General features: G+C 38.5%; 1 protein-coding gene across 4 annotated transcripts in view; it reads right to left on the bottom strand.

The window, feature by feature from the left end:
* Positions 1-24,680, bottom strand: part of PDSS2 (decaprenyl diphosphate synthase subunit 2) — a 121,942-nt gene that overhangs the window by 72,283 nt on the left and 24,979 nt on the right. The window lies entirely within an intron of this gene.

Here is a 24,680-nt window from a genome sequence, read left to right as displayed (position 1 = left end):
AATCTATAATCTGCTGGAAGAAAACAGAAAACTATAAACAGAAGACTATTTAGATCAGAGAGGTTAAGAACAGACCGCACAATACATACAACATGACTAAGCATATTAGGAAAAGACTTTGCAGAACTGATGAAAAACATGAAATAAGAGATATCTGAAGTAGTAACATGGGCTGTTTTAAACAACTGTTTCAAATGCTACACCTTTAAATTTGGGGTCAGAAGGAAACTGCCTCCAAAAACATACCTGTTGAAAGCAATGCTAAATGACCACTTAGATACACCATCTCAGAAATTAACTTGTTTTAAAGCAAACTTAGCCTTCCTTTTTGACTCCAATGTCTCCAGTTGCATTCCTCCTGTCCTTGTTAAGCTGCCTTCTACTTCCTACGTTCAGGCTAAATAGGTAGAAGAAAGGATAATATATTCCAGATGCTACTAAATTTGTAAACGAATTTCCAATAAATAAGACCCCACATCTCTGATATCATCTAGATATTTGTTAAATAAATCATATGAAGAACTACATCATTGATTACTAAGCACTTCAACTCATTTTATTCCAGAGTATCATTTTAGCCCTAATAACTGAAGGAAATCAAAATAGAACTGTCTTTAAAACATCTGAATGAAAGTCTACGATGTTGATCTTGGAAGTATGTTTGAATAGAGAACAGTAGATGCAACCTTAAAGTTTCATTTGAATTTTTTTCAATACATTTACACCACTTCACAACACAAGAATATCTTCAGTATGCTATTTCATTTACACAGACACATAAACATTAAAAAAAGAAAGCATTTAAATAGCACCCTTCTGTGTGAAAGGTCCTGTGCAAAAAAAAAATCTTGACTTCCTGAGTCTTTACAACCTTCCCTACAGTGATGGGGAAACGGCACAAACGACATGTCTCAAAAAGGTCTAGGAGGAGAACGAGCAGGTTCTGGTGCTAGACAACTACTGGGCTTGACCTTCACACCTGCACTGCTTCCAGGCTGATACTTCCCCCTCCAGAGAAGCTCTGAGCTCACACTCAGTGTAGCTACAGCCTATAAACACCACAAACAATTAACATAAGAGGAGGCCAGTATGGCCAATACAGCTTTTTACCACAACCCACAACATTTCTAGCTCTGGTAGGGTCCGATGAGCCAAACAGGAACATGGCTTTTTGTTCTGTGTCCCTTCTAACACGCCCACATCCCATTTGCCACCCCTGCAGACCAGCTGGCCCCCCCAGGACAAGGTAGGGGTGGGGTGTACCGAGCCTGATGGCACTACACCCAACTCTCAGCAACGTGGGCAGCTGTGGTGTTAGAGAAGTTATCAACATCTGCTAAATTTTCAAAAGAGTGAACGAGTGTGCACGGCCTCAGCCATTAACAGAGTTTGGTTAGCTGAACCAAAGTTGAGGTTTTAAGAACCAAGTGGGTACCAAACGATTACAATCAAAGCCGAAATTTAGCCAAAAGCAAGCACTAGCCACCCATCTTAATCTGCAATAATGCAATTAAATGGTAGTCTCTCTTAACAGAGCAGTAAAATGCAAATAGCAATTAACACATTACCTTGATGGCTATCTTAAAATAAACCAATTAAAACGTTTCTCAAAATTAAGAGAACATGAGGAATCAACATCTTCGTGGAAGAGACTCAGCACAGATTTTAGCACGTGAGATTCAAACATAACTTCTTGAGGAGAAACCATGCCACAGAGCCGCCAGCTCTCACTTCTTCCATCCTCAAAGAGCTTAAAAAACAATAATAAAAAAACCCCACCACAAAAAAAACCCACCAAACAATGCCCACAACACCACAATCCTGACTAAAACAGCATAAAAACCAGTGAAAGGAAGATATTATATAACTTCCCAGAGCAGAATTTTTTTTTTTTTTTTTTTTTTTTTTAATATCAGTCCCCCAGTACTTCCCAACCGCTCAAATCCAGGAAAGATTGCACAGCTCAGATCTCTTCCCAAAAGCACATGCTGTGGTGTGGGCCTGCAATGTGCACCTTTATTTTGTTTACCAGGTACATGTAAGTGAGGGATTTTAAGCATGAAGGGACAGCTGCTTGCCTTCAGCATTCTGTAAATTTATAACTTGCATACCTTTATTCTCACCAAGCACACAAAATCCCCCACTTCTCTTACCAGGTTCCAAAATACAGTTTACAGAATGCAGCCAAGACAGTTACAACTTAAATTAAAACTTAAAAAAAAATCCATAGATTTCCAAACTCAGAGCCACAAAGAACATTAAACTGCCCAGGAAAAAACAGAAAATACATATGATTAATAATATATAGCGTGTATGCATCCTGTACACAGAATTCGTTAATTGTTTGTGGTGGTGTAAGTACTTATCTGGCTTGAACTTCAGTTGACCACATTACTCTCGACCACACGAGTTACACAGATGACGCAACTAAATACAACTATATTTCTTCAACACTATTTACAACTCCATCATTTTTAAAGAAAAGTGGTTTTAGGAAAAAAATTGTTTCTTTCCACATACGTATGCTGTTAGAGTCAGAGTACCTTACTAAATGCAGGATCCCATAAGAAATTAATAACACCTTTTTAAAAAAAAACAAAAAACCCAAAATATTGCAAATTATGGCGATACTTTTAACAATCATGCCCTACTGTACTCTACAGCTTGCCAAGGGACAGGACATTACAGAAGTAGAGCAGGAAGGTGTTCACCGCAGGATTATAAAGCACTGGCCTTTAAATAAGCCCCTGCCTAGACAGACACCACTAGAAGTGAAGCACTACAGTACTTCTACCTGATTCAGACTAGGTGACGAACAGAAGCAGAAAATTACCCATGCTGAAAATACTCCATCACTTTCGTAGCAATAACAAAAACAAGCGTTCAGTGCTGTTCAGGGGGGTTGCAACAGCACTAGCAACAGATGCCTTGCATTCTTAGCAGAAAACGATTAATGGGAAGTGCAGCTGTGGGTGGAGGGGGGAAGAACAGGACATAAAAATCAAATAGCGTAATAATAAGGAGCAACAGGTCTGTCATTTCTACACCTAATCATATAGCCTATATGTTACATATGGTTTGGATGTAATTTCAGACAGGATTTTCTATGAATTACCAAACCAGTAGTCAAAGTCTAATTCCATTCAAAACGTGACTGAAGTTGTGTTACTGACATGTAACATATCCAGGCTAAAGCAAACCGCATTAGACTTGAAACAAATAAAGCCTACGGTCATCATCCTTTAGACACTGGAAACTACTGCAGCTACTTGACATGGCTTCAGGGGTCACATTCACATTCTGAATTAAGCTCCCAAGAGATATTCCGCACAAGGAACAGCTACACAAAAGTCTTCCAGATGGTGCAATTAGTCTTGATGGGTATGTGGCAGGAGACAGGTGCCTCTAGGGAAAAAAGTGAACTAAAAGCAACCCAAGTGAAATTGTGCATACAAAAAAAAAAAAAAAGATGCATCAAGCTGAAACTCTTTTGGAAAACCTCTGTTTTCCCAACACGTACACCACAAGTACACGCATAGGGTACCCAAGAAAGAAACATTAACATAATTTTCCTTGCTCTAAGTTACAGGCTGGGTATCTCGCAAATTACATACTTCATCCTCAGGGGATCGCATAGCAAAAAAGGTAGGAAAGTCAAACGCTTCCACAATTCACTTTTGCAAAACATTAAGAATTTGGGGAAGGGAGGGAAGGCATTTACTCTAGATATTATCTGTGTGACAGAAGAACCCATTTGAAAACTAGCAGATTCACGGTTTTAAACACAGAACAGCGTTCACAAAAAAATTCATCTTGGAGCACCGGGGAGAAGCGCCCAGCTCTGAGACATGCGCGGTACGACACTGTACAGGCACAAGAGACTCACACCACCCACTCAAGCAATGACACTGGCTAATAGCTAATGTGCTGCAAATTACACCTCCTACTACCAGAGTTCGGTTGCTGCAGAGAATAAATCAAGCAAACACGAGCATTTCACTTGAGGCTTTGTGTATTTCTCCACATGTGCAGCCATTTCAGTAGACGTTGCAGTTAAAATATTCACCTTCAATAATTGTCAGGTTTAACTCCATCGGTAATTTACACTTGCATTACAAAAAAAAGTATAAAATCTACTATTTATTGCAAGCACCATTCGTAGTTTTGAGCAATCTTATTTACATACTGCAAAGATTTTAAATTATTCGCATGAGACAAAAATAGCTAATGTTCTCTACCACTTTTTGCATTAAATTAAACCCTGAAATTAAACAATAGAGAGGAAATATGGCAAATACAACAGTTACTGTAAGGAAGAGATGGACGTGAGGTAAATTTAACGGTACCAAATGGGAGTTTAAAAAAGAAAAAAAAAGCCCAGGCAGCTGTGAAGTCAACTGACTCTGCAAGTGGGTGTAGCAGAAGACAGTATACTTAAGGGTAGTAGTGCTAGTTCAAATTTAACCGCTAAGAATGCAGAACAAACTTCCCACCAAAGCAGATATGACAGGAACAGTGTGGTGAGTAGAAGCAGGGAAGCGATGGTCCTCCTGTATTCGGCACTGGTGAGGCCCCACCCTGAGTACTGTGTCCAGTTTTGGGCGCCTCACCACAAAAAAGACATTGAGGTGCTGGAGCGGGTCCACAGAAGGACAACAAACCTGGTGAGGGGTCTGGAGAACAAGTCTTATGAGGCGCGGCTGAGGGAACTGGGGTTGTTTATCCTGGAGAAGAGGAGGCTGAGGGGAGATCACATCTCTCTCTACAACTACCTGAAAAGAGGGTGTAGCGAGGTGGGACTCAGTCTCTTCTCCCAAGTACCAGGCAACAGGACAAGAGGAAAGGGCCTCAAGTTGCACCAGGGGAGGTTTAGGAAAAATTTTTATACTGAAAGGGTCATCAAGCATTAGAACAGGCTGCCCAGGGAAGTGGTTGAGTTAGAGATATGGTTTAGTGATGTTTTTTGTCAGAGTCAGGTTGATGGTTGGACTAGATGATCTGAAAGGTCCCTTCCAACCCAGGCAATTCTATGATTCTAAGGTATTTCAAAAGGGTCAAAAAGGGGTTGTTAAATGTTTAGTCAAATGGTTTTAGTATTTCCCAAAGGTTCTGCTCATGACTGAAGCAGACGAGAGCTGCTGGATTTGCAGCCCTTTCATCCGTTACCCTGGCAGGCCAGCAGGAGCCCCTCCACCATTGCCCAGGTGTGTGCTCTACTAGCCACTGGCCTGCTGGCAGGGGCTGAAGTGAACAGACCACTGTGCTCCTCACCTCCACTGGTGATTTTGCATCCTTTCCATGCATTTTATTGAAGGTGTCCCACTGATAAGATCAATCATTTTGTTTCAGGTTATACACGAGCTCTGTTTAGCTACAAGGGGAAGGAAAGCAGGGAGAGATACGGGGTGGTGACCAGCCATTCCTCTGCCTTCCCACTTCAGATGTCAAACAAAGGGAGGGGAAAAAAAAAAATAATCACCTGTTCACACAGCTCTAATAAAAAGCAGCTGGGAAAGTCTGTAACACAACCAAAATCAATTATGCTGATGAAGAAGATTTATAAGCCTAGGATAATGTCATTGAGAACACAGGCTAGTTTTAGGCTGAAATATAAACTGTTCTGAAAAAGAAACCCTTCTATTCAAACTGACAATCCCAGATGTGACAGTATAAACACAGTTTTAAAACTGTATCATCTCGGGAAAGTAACATCTATTTTGCTCAATGTAGAAGAGTGATCAGGATGCGCTCATGGTTACAGGTGCAGGTACATTTGAAAAAAACCAACACTTTTTCAAAATTAATTATAACTGACAATTCTATATCTATCACTAGAGGTAAGGCATGGAGCTATTTGGCAACACTGTCGGCTTCCTTATTAGAAATGCAAGAGTTCTACCAGCCTCGGGGCTTTTATCCAATTTGCTTTATTAATGACTTGTCAGAAGTAAATAAGAGAAAACTCTCTGACATACTCATTTTTTAAATGGATGTTAAGCCACTATATTATGGATGCACTTAACTGAATCATAGGATTCACCATATGACCATATGATCACACTCAAACATGCATACATTTAAACACTCAGAGCATTCAATTTTATATATTTGGTGTATGCTATCTATATGTATAGCAGTCTATAGTGACTTATTTTCACCTGCTACCCAAGTTTCAAGTATATCTTAAATACTCTTCTGCACAACGTATCTTCAAAACACATTAAAAACCCTGGTCCATTTCAACATCCATGGCCAGATTTGTAGCCGGGGCTCAGCCTTGTCATGACACGTGTTTTGAGCACAGTTCAGCAAGGGAGAAGATAAACTTACTTCACATGAGGAGAACAAAATTTAAAAATGGCATTCCAATTAAATATCCAGCTGACAGGAAATTACAGAAGGAGGGATGCTCTGAAATCCATGAGCGATCTCAACTTAAAAGCCCACTGGAGGCTGCAGATGAAAACACGTGCATTTCAGGAACTTATTCCTGGGCTTGGACAACTAAACTTCTCTTTGGATATGGAAAATAAGTTTTGGGGCTGGGGGAACTTCTTTAGCTGAAAAACAGGGTTGTGATGGGGATGGGGCTCATCACCATTATGTAGCTGTCTAGCAATTAAAGGGTTTATCCAGCAAGAGCAGACCTGGGTAATGGGAGAGGCCAGGCTGAGAGAATTGATGTTCCCATCTCACTTTGCAGGAAGGTGCTCTTTTGGCAGGTTACAGGAGAGGTCTTTCTAACAGCACTCCTGCTACGCCTGCCTCTAAGCAAATGGCGGGGGGTGTCTCAACCCAGTAGCTTTGTGAAGCCAACCACACAGAAACACAGGATTTCACAGACAAAACCCAAAAAGGACTGGTGTGAAGAAGACAGAGGCCTGTCACTGCACTGGCTCTTCATCCAAAGACCCCCAAAATAATAAAAAAGGCAATTTAGAAGTAGCATGGCCTTCACTTATGATACAAAGCAACTTTTGCATAACTTCAACCACCACATGGTGTGATGGTTGGATAGTTAAGGCTAAGCCAAGATGGTAATTTAATCATATGCAAAAGAAGAATGGTTGTGGCCTGCTAAGAAAGCACTTGCCTGAAAATTATAGGTTCACAGCTGCACCTCTATAGGCACAGTCGCCGAATAACTTATACAGACAATGTTGTATCTGTGCTTCCATTTGGCTAGCAGTCTTAAGAATACTTCACAAATCGCAACTGAGGCCTTCAGTGAAAAACAGACCTCAAAATGCCCAGTTCCACAAAAGCCACAACATTTTTCGGGATGCAAAGAACTTTACAGATTTGGGTAACTTTTTTTGCGTTTATGAAGTTTCAGACACCTACTCATCTGGGGAGAGCAACTAAAGATCACTCAACCATACATTTAAAATATAGCTTGTATGAACCTAAGGTACTCAAGTGTCCCAGAAATCCACATAAGGTGTGTCTTAAAACTATTAAATATAGTCTTCATAAACTGAGTAGAAAAATAACAAAGAATATCTTAGTTGCTTTATCTGAGAAGAAGGTTGCAGGCGCATACCTTCTAGAGCAGGAAGCTCCTGGAGAACTCCTAAGGTCCTTTCCAACCTGAGCGTCTCCACGAGAATAGAAAATAGCTGTTTTTCTTAGAAGGAGAAATATTGCATGGAATTTTTGACTTTCAGTTAAGAAAAGTTTTATCACTCCATTGCTTATTAGATGTGATCTTCACAGGGACTGGGAGCTTAGAAAACTGCGCTTAGAATGTCAGGAGGCATGCAGAACTTGGGGTCAATCGCAACATTCCCAGAACTAATTTATTATAAGAGAAAGTCCTAAGACATAACTGTTTGAAGGATTTCTAGGAAAAGTCAGAGCACCCTTCAAGACCAGAAGAGAGACTGATCTCTTTCTGGAGTTGCTACACGTACCTATTTCTTCAGGCTTTAAGTATATATATCCCCCTATTGTAGTGTTTTCAAGAAGAAAATTCCAACCGCCTTTTAAACACGGCAACGATCACAAAAGATCTCACAAAAAAATCAAATCTCATTATAAAGATGAAGTTTAAGAAACTTCAAGAAAGTTTTAAGAAACTTTAAGAAAGGTTTTTGGGCAGGTGCAAAGCAAATACTGATACATGGCCTTGGTTACTTGAAGTTCATTGTACTTGAGCATTTACAGCTCCTAGAAATCAAGACAGCCTTCAAATTCTTGAAAGAAAAAAAAAAAATAATGAAGTTGTCCTTAGAGCCTGTAGAATCTCATTTAGACACTCATATCAGTCTACTATCTTACTACTACCAGATTTACTGGGTTTCCCAAAAGCAGAGGTTATTTGAACCGTGGTCATGAAGATCACCTACATAGTTGCACATTATTTTACACGTTTTTTGATGTACTTACTTCCTTTAGAACAGGTTATCCCCTAGGATCAATGGGAGGACCTGCTGTGAAAAAAAGAACAAAAACATTCTAAATTCCCATTTTTCTGCAAAACTTATGACCAGCTGAGGACAAAGAGAAAAAAGGGTTGCTTGGTAAGAAGGGAACCACCAACTTTTTCACTTGAATGAAGATGCACAGCAACAGTTTGAAACTAAATTTTCAAAACAGCTTGGTTGCATGGTCATTTAAGATCTGAAAACAGCCTACTATGGACATGGAAAAAAAAAAGCACTACAAAAATAAAGGGTAGCTATATTCAGACATCTCAAAGATATTGATTATTCAGAAATATATATTTTAATATATATTTTAATAATTCTCCCCTCCAGCCATCAGATCTCATGAGTGGTTGGGGCAGGGCAAAAAGGACTACCTTAAGGGTGACACTGAAGACACCACACAGAAAACAAACCACCAAAATGTATTTTTAAACCAACTGCCAGTCTCTGCTGTTTTTCCTGGTCAGTGTTTGACTTGATCTTGGAATGCAACGTGGATAGCAGGCAAGCTAACACTAAAAAATGCAGTTAGTGTCTGAGTGCAATTACTCTGACCAGCAGTAGCTTTCAGGTCTGGCACCCTTATTTTTCTAACCACAAATACTTAGACAGAAGCCTAATTTTTGTGTGTCTGATTTCTCCATCAATATTTACTTTATTTAAGCTTTGTGGGAGGTCTAGCACCCCACTGTCGACCAATATCAACAGGTCTACTGAAGCACAAGACTACCTTTTTGAAAACAGTCTCTTTCGGACGCAGGAATATTCTGCTAAGCAATACAAATATTTTTTGAAGAGTTCTGTGAATGACAGAAATATGATTAGCTTCACGAGGCTAACGAATTCAGACACCTCTGGAGGTCCAGTGTCACTTCAGCAATATTGTAATTGTAAAGCCTGTCATAAAAATGTATTTTGCATTAAATAAACTCTACTAGGGAAATGCAACAATGAAATAGGTCAACTCCTGGCCATTATCTCGTACTGAAAGTGCTCACAGCATGTTTTACAAATGGATGAAGCACAAAAAGGCAAAAATGTTAGGATATGTATTGTCATTACAGAATGATCTAAAAAGTTCTTTTAACCTTCTGTACTCAACAATATTTCTAAACAATAACTTAACTGATCTTCAGCATTATTCAGATTAATTTATTACAAATTTTTATTCCTTAAAAACATTGAAGGCTCTGTACTAGTAGTGAAAAAGGCCTTCCAAGTTCTGTGCTTCGATGAATTGTTTTCACTTAAAGTAAGTAGCTTAAGCCAAATACACACTAAAAGTCCTGTAAACACAGATCGTCCTTTTAAATAGAAAGAAAAAGAAATTGTTTTAAGTGGCTGAAAATCAACCAGCACCTTTAGTCCAAATGCAGCACCTCTTCTAAAGACTCTACAGATTTCTCACTACCTACGGAAGTTAAGTGGTTATACACAGCAGAAACCTTTCATAAACTGGTGAGGAAAAAAAAAATACCTTAAAACACAGTGGAGAATTAGGACAGAATGCAAGGCAGCAATATGTACATATGGTCACAAATGGGAAGAAATATAAATACTTCCAGACACTAAGACAAATGTATATACTTCTAAATACTACACACTGAGGGCCTTTCAAGGGTTTATTTCAAGCAAAAAAAATCAATGTTAAGCCAATAATGGAGAATACAGACAAATCTAGACCATAACTCTTACCCGTATAATCTTCATTTTGATGTTTTTCTCTAGATTACTGATTCCAGAGAGTCTTTTCTCAGTGAAACCCAGGTGGCTGACACTGATAATTAAGATGAATCTGGGTTTATACTCAGGTAAGTTGAATTTTCAATGTGACCTCTGCCCAAATTCCATAGTTTTCGCTCCACTCTGTCAATATCACAATCAGGCAAGTTTCTCTAAACAGAAAAACCTCCTTTTACAAAGATAAATGCAAACCACAACAAATATCTTATCCCTTTTCCATTGCTAAGCATCAAATAAGCTCATTAAGTTACCGGAGGCATGCTTTAAATTTATGAAGTCATGAAACAAGATAGAGCGCAAAAATGCTGAAAGCATTTTACAGCGAAGCAACTGTTGGGGGGAAAAAAAAAAAAAAATCACTGGAAAACTTTAGAGATTTTCTATTCTTCTTCCCTCAGAAAAGACAAGACTTTAGAAGGCTTGAGATTTTAAGCAAACACTTGTGGTTTTGGAAATGCTAGTTTCCATGGCAACCAGTAAGGTCTTCTTTATATAGCATTATAAACAGATGGTAAAGACCGGTCATGTTTGCTTCTTTGCCAGCATATCAATAGAACTGCTGTACTGCTCTATCTCATGTATTAGAGTTATTAAGAAACTTAGGTATTTGAGCAACAAAATCTACAAATCAGACATGCTTAACTAGTACCTTTTTTTCCATAAACACATGAAGATTCTCAACAGTAAAGTCACTGTAGTCTATATAGTCAGATTTCTTTGGCAAAGCTTCTTATAAATGTTTTCTCAGCACTTGCCATGCAGGGTACATTACTACCACAAATATGAATCTGACAGGGATTAAAATAATGAATTCGAACAGGAAATAGAAATGTGACTATATTTACACCTACTGGTATTAAAATGTGCTTTCGAATTACGTTTTTGTTGTATTACATTTGGAATTATTCAGAGAAGATGCAGCACCCTGTAAACTCACCGTGATTATGTCATAATAAGCAAAGGCTACTCTTGCAGGTGATTTGTTGCATTTTAATCTTTCAATTGTAGCTATGTTACACCATGTGCAAGTGTTCTTGTTTTAAAGATGTCTGGAAGCATCAAGAGAATCTGATTCGGTACCTCCCTGGACAAGTTTGAAGCACTAACAACTAGCAGTACAAGCTAACATAGATTCCTGACATTGCATTCAACTTATTCCTCCAGTGTTTCAGGTAATAGGTCTCATGACATAAATTGGAGAGGAGAGGGGAAAAAAAAAAAAAAAAGAAGAAAGGCAGAAGAAAAACTCCCATTGGGTTTACTGACTGCATGTCAGGAGTCCAAATTACACATTTTAGATCAAAGCATCACCTGTATTCTAACAAGATTACAAATTACTTTATCAAACTATTAAAAATATCAGTAATTCTGATCCAGCTCCCCTCCCATTGAAATTCATGCTATTTTCCAGTTTCAATCAATGCTTGCACATAAAGTCCCCACAAAATAGTTAAGAAAAATAAACTATGGAGAATTTGTAAAGTCTGGTGAGTTTTCCTCTGAACAATACCACCTCAAGGACAAACGTATTACCTAAAACAGTTATGTTTTCTTTCCCCCAAATACACATTTCCAGGTTTTCTCCTATCCAATCTGCTACCAGTATACACAGCAGTTACCATTAATCAGCATGGTAACTGATTAATCAGCAAAAATCAGCAAAAATATCCCCACACAACCTAAAAATCTCTCAAACTTCATAAACCCACTCAACTTCATAAAATAACCAATAATACATTTAGGAAAAGTGTGAAGTAGTGAAGATGTGTATATGTTTGGCAAAGATAAAGAGGATAACAAGCATTCAATATACACAAAGGAGACAGAAATGTCATCTAGTGCAGCATCCCAGTCGCGTGAGTCATCCCACCACGTTTCAGTGATGAGGACTACATCACAGTTTTCTGCTCCTCATGCTGCAGAAGCACTTCAGCTGGGCTACTGGTCCTGCCACCTTTTATTTGGGAGAAGCCTTAACGTCCTTTCAACGCTGTCTCCAGTAACATCCCCGTAGACAAACTGATGAAGTATGAGTAAGTGGACAATGAGGTGGACTGGAAACCAGCTGAACAGATGGGTTCAAAGGTTTACAATCAGCTGCATGAAATCCAGCTGTAGGTCAGTGATTAGCAGTGTAGCCCAGAGGTTGATACTGGGGCTAATACTGTTTAATATCTTCATTAATGTCCTGGATGATAAAACAGAGTGCACGCTCAGCGAGTTTGCAGACAATACAAACCTGGGACCAGTGACTAACACACCAGAAGGTTGTTCTGCCATTCAAAGGGATGTGGACAGGCTGGAGAAATGATCAAACAGAAATCTCAGGAAATCCCACAAAGGTAAATGCAAAGTCCTGCACCTGGGGAGGAATAACCCCAGGCACCAGTATAGAGGTTAGAGCACCAAATAGCTTTGCAGAGAAGGACCTCTGGGGTCCCAGTGAACACCAAGATGAACATGAGCCAGCAAACGTGCCCTTGCAGAAAAGGTGGCCAACAGCCTCCTGGGCAGCATCGGGCAGAGCACTGCCAGCAGGCTGAGGGAGGTGATCCTTCCCCTCTACTCAGCCCTAGTGAGATCAGGTCTGGGGTCCCCAGTACAGCAGACACAGATACACTGGTGTGAGTGGCCACAAAGATGTTTAGTTGACTGAAATATTTCACATAGGGGAGAGGTTGAGAGAGCTGGGGCTGTTTAGCCTCAAGAAGAGAATGATCAGGGAAATCAATGTGCACAGACAACCGATGGAAGGGAATAAAGACGACACAATATTTAATCCCATTCTTCCTTGAATGAGTGCAACGCAGGTATCTGGGTTAAACTGCGCGGGAATGGCAGGTCCAGAGTGATTCAGTAAAGTGATCCTAAACAGGACGGCTACTGAGTTCAAGTTTGGTTTTTTTTTTTTTCCATCTTCTCTTTCACCGCCTATGGCTTACCTATTTATTTTTCTCTAAATGTTTTAAGATTGTTTTTGAAAAATCTAAAATTTATACAGCTGACAGAGGCTAAAAGAAGAAATTATTTGGACTTTAATATTAACAGGACTGCAGTAAGCATGGCCTCTCTTGCACAGAAAAAAAAACACTTAACAAACAGAAAATGGAACTAAAGCTAAAAAGGTAGCTGGAGGTACACAGGTAGGGGTAAAACCTTTAACTTGCATTCCAAACAAATGAGACTTCAATTTAAAAGATCCCTTTTAAAAGGGGTGGCAAACCAGAGCAAGCATTGTGTGAAGGGCCTGAACTTCAGTTTGGTGAATATACAGAAGAACACCAAATTTGGAATGGGGTGGGGAGTGAAAGGCAAAAACATGTTTTGTATCAGTCAAAAGGATTCTAGGCTTCACATGTAACGTAAGACAACCCAGCCCTCACACCGACTGCTTTATTTACATAAAACTTAATACGAAAAAGCAACCACAATTTCAAAACAGTACACCAACACAAATAAAGAAGAGATGGAGCTTCTGTACTAAAGTTATGTAGTTATTCAAGAAAGGCGTTGGTGGTACTGACCGCCTCAATTTTTCCTGGACTGCCTGGTGCCAGAGTCTGCAGGGCAAAGTTAAGGAACGTAGCCTGTAGGAATTACTGGAGTCCACGAGAAAAACCTGGCAAGAGGAATCAATGCTGGAATGTGAAGCAGGAACCTCATTTGTCCCCAGTGGTGCGACCTTGACTGCACAGCAAGCAAGTGGAAAGCAGCACTGCTAACAGAGGGGGAAAAAAGAGTGACTCCAGAACAGCCAAAAAGGTGCCAGAAAGGAGGGCACCTTACTAAAAATGTCAGTCTTGGAGTAGAAACAAGAACGAAATGAAAAATGAATGACATGCCAGACTTGTCAATTTGCTTCAAAGAAACGTATCTACCACTTCAGGTGCCTACATACAAGGAAAACTGTTATTCACTCTACAAGTCAGGCAACCGTGGAAAAGTTTCCAAGACAAACATCATAATGGGAAAGGTGAAAATAGAGGAATCTTCTTCAGGCAATCTGAAAATAAATATTTTCCAAGGTCCCCCACCAAGGGAAACCTGAAGAGAGCTCAAGGCAAAGCTGCCAGTAGCAAAACTACCCCAGAATTAAGAGTCACAAGGAAAGAAATTTAAGTCACTGATCTGATCCTGACTCCAAGAGATACAGAGGCAAATAAAAATGAAATGCCAGGCTCTGACAAAGGAATACAGCACTGATATTAAACCTTGGCTGAGACAAAGTGGAGTGGGAATAAGAAGAAAGAAACCTTTGTCTGTGACATGCAAGCAGAGAACTAATGTGGTTTGTGGTTTTTGGTTATTGTTGTGTGTTTTGGGGGTTTTTTTGTGTGTTGTCTTTGGTTGGTTTTTTGTTTGGTTGTTTTTTTTTTTTTTTTTTTTAAAAAAGATTTATAAAACTATGTAGATTTTCCAGGTGTACCTGATATTTTATTCTAACCTGGCACACATCTTGCCACGTAGCTCACAACACTTAAAGTTTCCATTCACAGTAACTCATAACCAGACTGGCATTTTCAGCAGTAGCTTAATTTTAGACAAATTATGATAGAATTTGTGTTACATGCAAAATGTAAACTCAAATTGCTACATGAAGTCCAGCTTATTTTGAAGAATACCTATTTCTTCTTTAAAGATATGAAAGAATGTTTCTGCTTAATATTTTCATTCATGCAAACTGCAATTCAACATTGCCATAAAAATATCTAAACGTTTGTCCTAAAAAAAGAAAAAAGGTTTCTATATTGTCTGGAACAAAGATCAACAAAACGCTGTTTGCAGCCGTACAATGTAACAATATCCAAACCAACAACACTCTACTGACAAAAAATGTCAAATGCTTATGAAAGTATTTCTACATTTATTTCAAATATTCTTTAGTTACACCAAAAGCAAACTCTTACTATTGCTAATGGCCAAAGGAACCCATGTAAAGATATAACTCAGTGACAATTATGACAATTATGATTCCCAGGCTTTTTATTCTCTCAAGTGTACTGACATTCCAGGAGAAAAAAGATAAATTAAAAATCACCAGATAAAATTATGAAAAAACCACAAATTCCAGTATTTCATTATTTCATCTTTTATATTTTTGGTTATATAAGTCACCACTGGAATGAAATACAAATACCATTTCAGGATTATCTCTAACAATACATTCAAAAAGTTAAAACACAACATTCGGCGGGGGGGGGGGGGGGGGGGGGGGGGAAGCATCTCAGACAAATCACCACCACCTTCTGAAAAACCAAAAATGTTCCAGAAAACCTGGAATGACTATTGCACAGAACTGGCAGTGCTACATCTTGTCTGCAGAAAAAATTACACAAAAATCAAATCTCACTTTTCAGGATCTTTTTAAACTTTCACCCTAAATTTAGCAAGCTTCTATGAAACGGTTTTTCCCAAATGATACTCTGTCAATTTTAGTAGAGTGCTGACTTGCAGAAACAAGTTAACAAGTTACCTGTTAACATTGGTTTTCCCTTCTCCAGTTCTCCAGCTGTTACTTCAGCTAAACAACTACGCCTGACCTCATTTAGTTCACATGAGACAGTGGAAAAGAGAAAATCCAATGTACACATTGCCTGATGCGCCCTGATTAATCACTACTATGATGCTAACTACATTCTGCTTATGACGTGCAACTACAAATGTTCCTGTAAGTAAATCTGAATGATTTGAGGAGAGCTACCATCTCGGCACAACTGAACAGCCTTGAAACTCTCACTTCAATTTCTACATCACTCTATAAGATTTTAGAAATAGCCATTTTGTACTACTTACACATACAATCATCCGATTAATTAAGGAGCTTAAGCTTGATGTGATGAATGAAATACTCTCTACGCAATTTCACTCTAGGGGAAAAAAAAGCACTAAGATTGTATACTCAAGATTTTAAATTTATGATGAGTGCCAGTCTGCTCTATTCTTCTATTTGGCTGTCTTTAGTCAAAACAATACCGTGCATTCAAATAAAATTTTCTTACCACTACGCTGTATAAAATAGTGCTGTTTATTATCTCTAATGTATAGATATGTAATTATTAAGTTTCTTTTACAAGACAAATATTAGGGGAAATACTTCAGCAGAAAACGCTTCCAAGATACATGACTTACAAAAATAACGTATTTTTTAAAAAATTAAAAGACTGAGCATGACAAAAGAGATAAACAAAGAACTTTTTTTTTCCTCCTGTATTATCTTACATCTGAAGGATAGAACTTTGGATCGTAGTCAAAGTACTTCTAGCAAGCTTGCTAAACTTTCACCAAAAATCCAATAGTCCAGTTATACTTTTACTGCAGTTTGCTGGCAAGTTCTCGAGTATTACAAACTATCTTCCCTACCATGCCAACAGCGGGATACATTTTAATACTTTGAGGAACCATATGCACTTTCCTTGGGATTTGTTAGCACAAGAAAAAAAGAAAAAGGTCGTTCTCATAAGTGAGCCTAATTTGCACATACAAGCTTGCAGCCAAGGAATATGTTTGTGTGCTATGGCTTTTTTTTTTTCCCCCATCCCACTAAACATTTTTTTTCTTCGTTACTCAAGTTAAGCACACTTCATCTGTGATTTCAATTTGCCATTGAAAAAAGCGTATGTAAGATGAGCTGTAAAATTACAGGATCATAAACCGATGTAAATTTAAATGTCAAAATGTAAATGAAAAATGTATAGATATCTAAGAAGCATGTCACTGGAATTACACACTAGAGCGTTAAAAAAAAAACAAACAAAAAACCAACAAACAAAAAACAACAGTACCACTACAATTCTAATACACAGTATTCTCAACAATTTTCTTTACCTATCAACTTTGCTTCTTCCAGTTGGCAAATACTGTTTTTAGCATTGTTAGGTGACATTCCAAAAAAAATTCAGAGACTTTAGTTTCTCTCTTCACCAGACTACAGGGTAGCCAGCTAGAACACTAGAACCTTTTGGTGCCTCTGTGTTTGTGCTCAGATGTCTCCTTTCCACGGATGAGGCCAGCCACAGTGGATCCCGAGGTTTCTCAAATTAAATGCAATTAGTATTGTGGTGCAATTAGTATCGCGGTGACGTGGCAATGGTAAGAAATAAAGAAAAGGTAGAAAACGAAGAAATTGGATTCTCCCCTAAAAACCAGTATTTGTTCCTGTGTTTTACTCTATCTTGGCTACTTGTTCCTCAAGAAAAAATAAAAATCATAGGGGTCTTCCCTCTCATGACAAATTTCTGCAGAGACATGCAACCCTGCTGTGAGGAAAATGAAAACACTTTGGAAAAAAAGTAGAAACTGTACAAAAATCTCCAGACACAATGAACAGTCTGACCCAGAGGGAAGACATAATTCAGAAAAAAAGTCTGTATATGCACTCCTGCCCATCTACACTGTTCCTTAATAGCCAAGCCTCAGGAGAGATGCCTATGTGCAAGACAATCCTGGATCCACCACCTCCTGCCACAAACATTATTCAACCTCTAAGAAGGAAAAAAACCACCCAAGAACACACATACTGTTTTTTATAACTTGGATAATTATCCAGATAAATCTGCAAAAGCCAGTGATGAAGAAAGGCCATTAATATGTATTGAGGCTAGTCTGACTTCTCCATCCAACCTGCTAGGCAAGCTTTCAGTTCAACCCCCAAAACACTGAAAAAGTACTGAAGTACAACTTTAATTATAGTCTGATAACACTACAGCAAACTTTCTTCTAGATTTTATGCTTACCAGCCTCCTTAATTTTCCCAAATTTTAAAAACTGAAAGAACAAAACAAGTTATTTGCACACTCCAAATGTGCTTCACTCCAAAAGCAAACTTGCAAGAGCTTTGCTGCGTCAGTAGAGCAGAGACCAGGCAGTGCCCTCCTCAGCATCAACAAGCTCCCCGACTTACTTCTCTAGTTTATAACGTGGTGAAAGTGGAAGGGCAGGCTCTTGCTAGCAAGCCACAACCAAAAAAAAAAAACAACCCCAAAAAAACCCCAAAAAAATAACCCCACAAAACAAACCCCAAAACTTTGAAATCAGTTATGAGTCTGGGTTCCTTTTCTTTCAGGACCAGGAGTAATAGAGTGAATGAAGCAGATAAAAATCAAATGTGATCCTTCAGGTCCACTTTGGGATTTGCACGCTTTTGGAAGACAACTGTCCTCTCTACAGAAATACACTTTTATGCTACAAAACAGAATGACAGTACCACGGTGACACTTCTCAATAAGCAGGATAACTCTCAACAATAACATCTTTGGTGAGAGCCTTAGTTTTGCCCATCTTGGACAGAGAATAAACTTCAAATTACTGACAGCCTGCTATCTCACAGAGAAGGCTACATGGTTTCACTAACTTACACAGAGCAAAAATACAGCGAGAATGATGTTTATAAGCAGAAGTATTTCACATTCTGAAACACTGCAAATACATACAGAAACACCCATTCACGAGAAGTCCTTTCTGTTCACATACTGAAATCACTGCTTTGAAAACACAGCAACTTCTGAGGGCACTTTAACACTATAGTAGGATCTAGAACGACGCATGCTAACTAAATTTAAAGACAACAGTAATTACTAGTCATATTCATTGAGCAGAACTTGAGATCAAATCAAGGTTTGTAGTCTTTAAGTAATCAGATTCTTATTCTCTAGATTTAATGACTGAAAATGATAATTCAACTGTCAAGGGTGCATCTGAAAGTTATAGATAAGTCGGAAATCTAAAAATAAGAACTTGTAAATGTTAATAGACTGTATATAGAAAATGTCAATCCTGGTGCAAACTCTCAACAAGTAAAGTTTAATTAGCTCCCCTTATTGACCTTTTTAGAATTGACTCCACGGAGCCTATTTTGATAAAAGAATAAAAACAGTGTATTCAGTCTTCATATTAGACAGAAATTCGGTGACTGTGTCAGAGGACATTGCTAATGCCATCTGGAGACTTGAATGACAATGTCGTGATTTAATGTAAATGCTTCTTCTAGGCAATAAAAGGGAGGACAGACATGCTAATTCTTGGTGTTTTATCTGCTAACTTTAATATTAAATTTACTAGAATGTACTGTCCTTGACCAGGGCTCCCATGCACATTCATGTATTGTGACTATCACTCTTTCAAAGACTCCACATTAAAATAAGCCAAATATCCCACTGTCTTTAACTTATATTTGCAAGTTCTTTCTATCACATGTGACAACGATTTTGTAGTACTGGTGTTCTAGTCTTATCAGGCCTATTATGCCTGCAGAAGAATCAAAACACAACATTTTAAAACATTCTTTCTGTAAAATAATACAAGAAGTGTATCCGTGGGATAGCAGGCTGTCAGTAATTTGAAGTTTATTCAAGCATTTATATAAGATAACACCTAAACATGGAACATCTACATTCTTTTTTGTCAGTCAATGATGCTGCATCTAATTTACCAAACATATCTTCAAAATCCACAAAAACAAAGACTTAGGAATTTGTAACACTTCAGTTTAGCTCTAAGGAGAGCATTTGAGACACTGCATCAAGCAAAAAATCCAAGTTAGCTGGTATAAACGATAAGTAACATAAATAATCTGTAATTCCAGGTATATCCAAAGCTATCGAAATGTCAGACTCTGATGACTTAAACTATTCTTTTCAAATAATTTCCCTTTTTCATCGTACAGAAATTATGCAGTACTTTTATATCTACATAGATTATGCCTGTTATATTCAAATGCAATAGCACCCATGAACATACTCAGAATAGAGTTTTACTCTTGCATTATATTCTCTTATTCCCTGTAGTAAATATACAATGTGCTAATGCAAAAAGAACTTGTCCTGGGACTTTAATTCTTCCTTTGACCATGATATTCCATCAGTTTCATGTGAAAAATGGTTTGTAGTGAATACTAACTTCCCAGTTTTAGGACTGTGCAATTGAAGTTCTTCTGTCAGTCTCTTAGAATTATCTCTCCTTTTAGGGAAGTTTTCTATGTAACTTATGAGATGAACAGAGATGGGAACAAGCACTCCCTTGCTAACCTTGTATTTCCTTCCAATTTTGCTGAGTAGCTGCATCCTGTAACTCTAACAGAGTGCTGAAGGCTGTATGATTGTACTTCTTTGCAGGACTGATTTAACTAAAGGATAAAGTACCATTAATAAAAGAAAATGAGCTCTTATCTCAAATAGCATGGACATGGTGCTTCTGGTACACTCTCTTATTCTTGGGGATCTGCCACAATCCTACCATTAGTCTGCAGCTAAAAAGAAAACCAAAAACATCTGTTGCATTTTATTCTTTCATTTGAGAGGATACAATGACTACTCCAAGAATATATACACAAGACTACAAACACAACATCAGCATTTCCTGAATGGTGAAGGTCCAGCCATGTATCTTACTATTTACTCTTTTTTTTTTGTTTTTTTTTAAACAAAAAAAATTTCACACAGAGTTATCTTGAAAGGCGAAGTAGAGGGGAAGGGAGAGGAACAACTTATTTAACTAGACGTCACCAGGATACTGTCCTTGTAAATGATACATAGTAAAGCACACAGCAACTCAAATTAGATCTCTCCCAACACAATCTACACCTACTAAAAGAATCATAGCTAATGCAGCATCGTATACACAATGGAACATACATGTCTGGTGTGTAATAAAGGTAGCATTGCCATCAATACCAATAAGGTGTTCTGGGGAATGTGACTCAGTGCCTAATTGATTTTTTTAAAAATTATTATTACTGTTTTATTTTAGAAGTTAGAATTGTTTTCTGTCACCTCTATCCTCAATCCTTAAGAAAGAATACAATACAGTTTACAGTTAACAACTTCTTAATCTAGGCTACAGAGACTTCTTGGAGGGTGCTGTAAAACACAATCTTGGCAGTTTCTGTGGTTAGACCAGAGCTCTGGGCTACTCTCTCACTGACCTTTCTCCAGTGCATCCTGCAGCAGTGCTGGCTCCCAACATCCCCTTTTCTCGCCCACACCATGCTGCTATTAACCTTGCTCCTCCTCACCGCAGCAGTTCCTGCCACACATGCTAAAGCTCCTGTCCTTGCTCTTACAGCCCAAGGAGGGGTGACAGGACTGAAAGGAAGGCAAAACATAGAGGACAGAACTACGCTGGCGGCTGTGCCACAGGTCACAGCACCCACTGAAGCCACTCTTGTGGCTGAGGTTACATGTAGGTGGATTAACAATCACCAACTCCTTCTCCAGAAACAGACTAGCCCTGCATAAGCTGCGAATGGAGAAGGAGGAGGAGGAGGAGGTTGGCTGCTGAAGCAGCACTGAAGAGGCAGTCTCCTATCTCATCTTGGAAAAGGTGGCAGTCATGCCAAACTGCATTAAGCCAATTAAGTTTTACAGTCAAAATGATTCCATCAAGCGCGCAGGGAAGGGAAAAAACATTGCACACTAGAAAATAGTGAAAGTAAGAAATGTTAATTAACTCTTAAAATTGCATTCTTTTCTTATAGTAACCCTGGGAAGTAACTGACTGAGGTCCATCACTACTTCTTGTACCTCTCACATGAAATCAGAAGAAAAGTCCATATTTGAGCACATTCAGTCTCTGGCACCTGTTACGTTTTAGGGTAAAACTTAGCTTGAAAAAAAGCTTTGTTTTCCTTTTCTAATTAATATACCTTGCTTTCAACTGATTCAGAGGCATGTTTTCCCCCTTGGCTATTAAGGTTAACGAAAGACAACGGTTATTAATATTCTTTCAGTAGAAGGATCTTTCAACAGAGGTTTTTGCTATTACCTAGGAACAACGAAACTCCCTAAATCTTCTCTGGAATTGAAGTCCCAGAAGATGCAGAGCAAGAACACTTCAGCTAACAATACCTGGTTTCTACTTTCACATATGTCTTCAAGAAGCACATTATCCTGGAAGAGCTCAGAAGCTATCCTTGGGGTGCTCAGTGCAAGGGAATAACTGTTGTTAAGTCATTGTGCTGGGTTCTGATGAAGAAAGAAGATCAGGGCCATGACAGTGCTGGGTCACTCACTCCTACCATACCACTACAGGCAAGCTGAATAATCCTTCTCAAAGCTATGGATGTATATAAGCACTATAAGCACTGAGCTCTCGCATGATTTCATAACCATTTAATCATTTTGAATGCCTCTAGAAATGTGTCCTCATCTAAACCCAAGGGTCATGAATATCCAACGATGTTGGCTAATGTTACATGCTACTGCAGGTCAATGATCAGCAATCCCATTTCTGTGCAAAATAATTACAATTTTAGAGACTGGGCAGCAGTCAAGTGTGTCCTTCGGCATTACTGGTGGCATGTGGGATGAGGTGATCTACTGCACTGTTCAAGGAATCAGGCAAATAGATTTTTTTCAGGGAAAGACCAAAATCTCCATTACCAGAGAGCACAGCTGATGTTCACTGGCTTTCCTTACTTTCTTCCTCAAGGAGTCTGAACACTGTTCACAGACTCCACCGTTCATCATGGTTTCTTGTACTCAAACATATGCAGAAAGCATAAATTCAGTTTGGTGTAGGGAACTACATACCACATCCTGAGCATCACCAGGCATCAACTGAAACAATGACAACTGTTTTCTCTTTTACAAGAAAACAGAGCAAACTGAAGGATGAAGTTTATCAGCAACAGCTAGAGAGCAGCGATATAAAACATTTGCTGACCCAGGTAAGATGTTCAGCAAGCTGACCTATGAAGTGATATCCCCGTAACTTGCTCGCCACGTCGATATAGCAGTGGCAGCATTAGTTTTGATTTTTTCTTTCCCAAAGCTACAAAGAATCTCATAAACAAGATGTTGTTCACAAGGTGCTGCTTGGGGACCACAGCTACAGGTCTTTAAAATACTCACGTCAGCAACTCTAGTTGAATACCACTTAAGAAAGCTATTTTAAATAATTGCACCATTCAGAAAAGGCCACAATTGTTCTGGAATAAAACCACTTCTATTCTGTAAGGGAGTCTACACCCTATTCCGGAATAGCTTCTTGTGCTATAGTTGTGCCAGTCAATTCTGTGTGTAGAAAAAGCACCATTGCTAGGTAGGTTGTTAAAAAAAAAAAAAAAAAAAAAAACACCACCAAAAATTCACCAACAACAAAACATGCACATGGTCTAGTGTGTTAGTTTTATGTAAGGAGCAGGCCTTGTGAACAGGTTAGCTTTCCATTCAAGCAATCAATAGGCTGATCCTTCTGTCTCCTAGGTCAATGGCAAAATACTGTATATGACTAGATGTACTATACATTGCTACGTTAATTGTCAAGTACAATTGAAATTTTTCCTGTCAAAAAGAATGAGCAGAATTTAGCTCAAAATTATTACTGAAAGTACCAATGAACGGGCTTATACTGTTTTTTTTTCTTCATCTATAGACTCTACCTAAGTCTGAAGAGATGTTGAAAATACTTTAAAGTAAAGCTGTTTCAGATGAAAACAGAAGGCTGGTTTTTTGAATTAAAAGGAAAAAATGCAACAAAACTGTAAGTGTACCGTAATTTAGACCTCACCCTTTTCCTACAGTCTTACAGAAACGCTTTTCTTCAGGGTAAAACTGGTCTTTTTCCAGACCAAAACTATTTTTTTCAAAGTAAAGTCAAGAAACAGGATAACATGGATGCTGTCCATAATCTTAACTAGAAAATAAAAAAAGACTACTGTTTCTTCAAAATAAAACTAGAATGTTTTTCTGAATCTTTTCAACAATTCCCCAGGGATGCTGTAGTTGCTGCACAAATGGCAAGGGTAGCAATTAATTGTTCATATCATGTTATGAAAGTCTCATATGTCCAGAGATACACAGCATTTTCAAAAAATTCATGGCAAAGTTGCTAACATAGTTCTGAAGTCCAATTCATCAGTCAAGACTTCCCTACCTCACTTCTCATTTTGCTATGGCTACATGAAAAGCTATGGTGTAAATCCATTCCCATTTGGAAGCTGCTTATTTGGTATATTTATGCCTAGCTACAAAAACTAGACTGAAGTGTTAGAGAATTTTGAACCACACTCAAAATAAAGGCACAAACACATTGAGAATACCTGGCACATTCCATCACTAGCGTTACTAAGTTATTTGTAAGTGTGGGGTTTTAAGCTTTACACAGTGAATTTTTTTGATAACTTGTGAAAGAGAATTTCACATTGAGCTGTATGGCACTTTGCAAATGTAGAATGTACCAGTATATTTCTCAGTTTTATGACCTTACACGTTAATTGCAACAAGGTAGTGAAATTCCTGGTTTTCAGCTACACTGGCACAAGTATGACCTTCAAAAATTCGCATGAACTTCTGGAAGTGACTTGCTAGTATAAGCTACAAATTGTTCAATTGGCATCTCAGGCTGCGATGACCAAGATCTCACTGCAGAACACCCAGCAAGGAAACCACTTACCATTCAAAAAAAGAAAAATGCTCCTACTGGCATTTTGAAAGGGAAAGTTCTGATAGTGCACTGGCACAACAGCTTCCTCAGCACATGCCCAAGAGCTTACTTCATTAACGCTATCTAGAG

This window comes from Larus michahellis, chromosome 3 (genome assembly GCF_964199755.1).
Source record: "Larus michahellis chromosome 3, bLarMic1.1, whole genome shotgun sequence".
NCBI lineage: Eukaryota > Metazoa > Chordata > Aves > Charadriiformes > Laridae > Larus > Larus michahellis.
The sequence above is the reverse complement of the archived record's forward strand: the minus strand, read 5'-3'. Positions and strand labels throughout refer to the sequence as shown.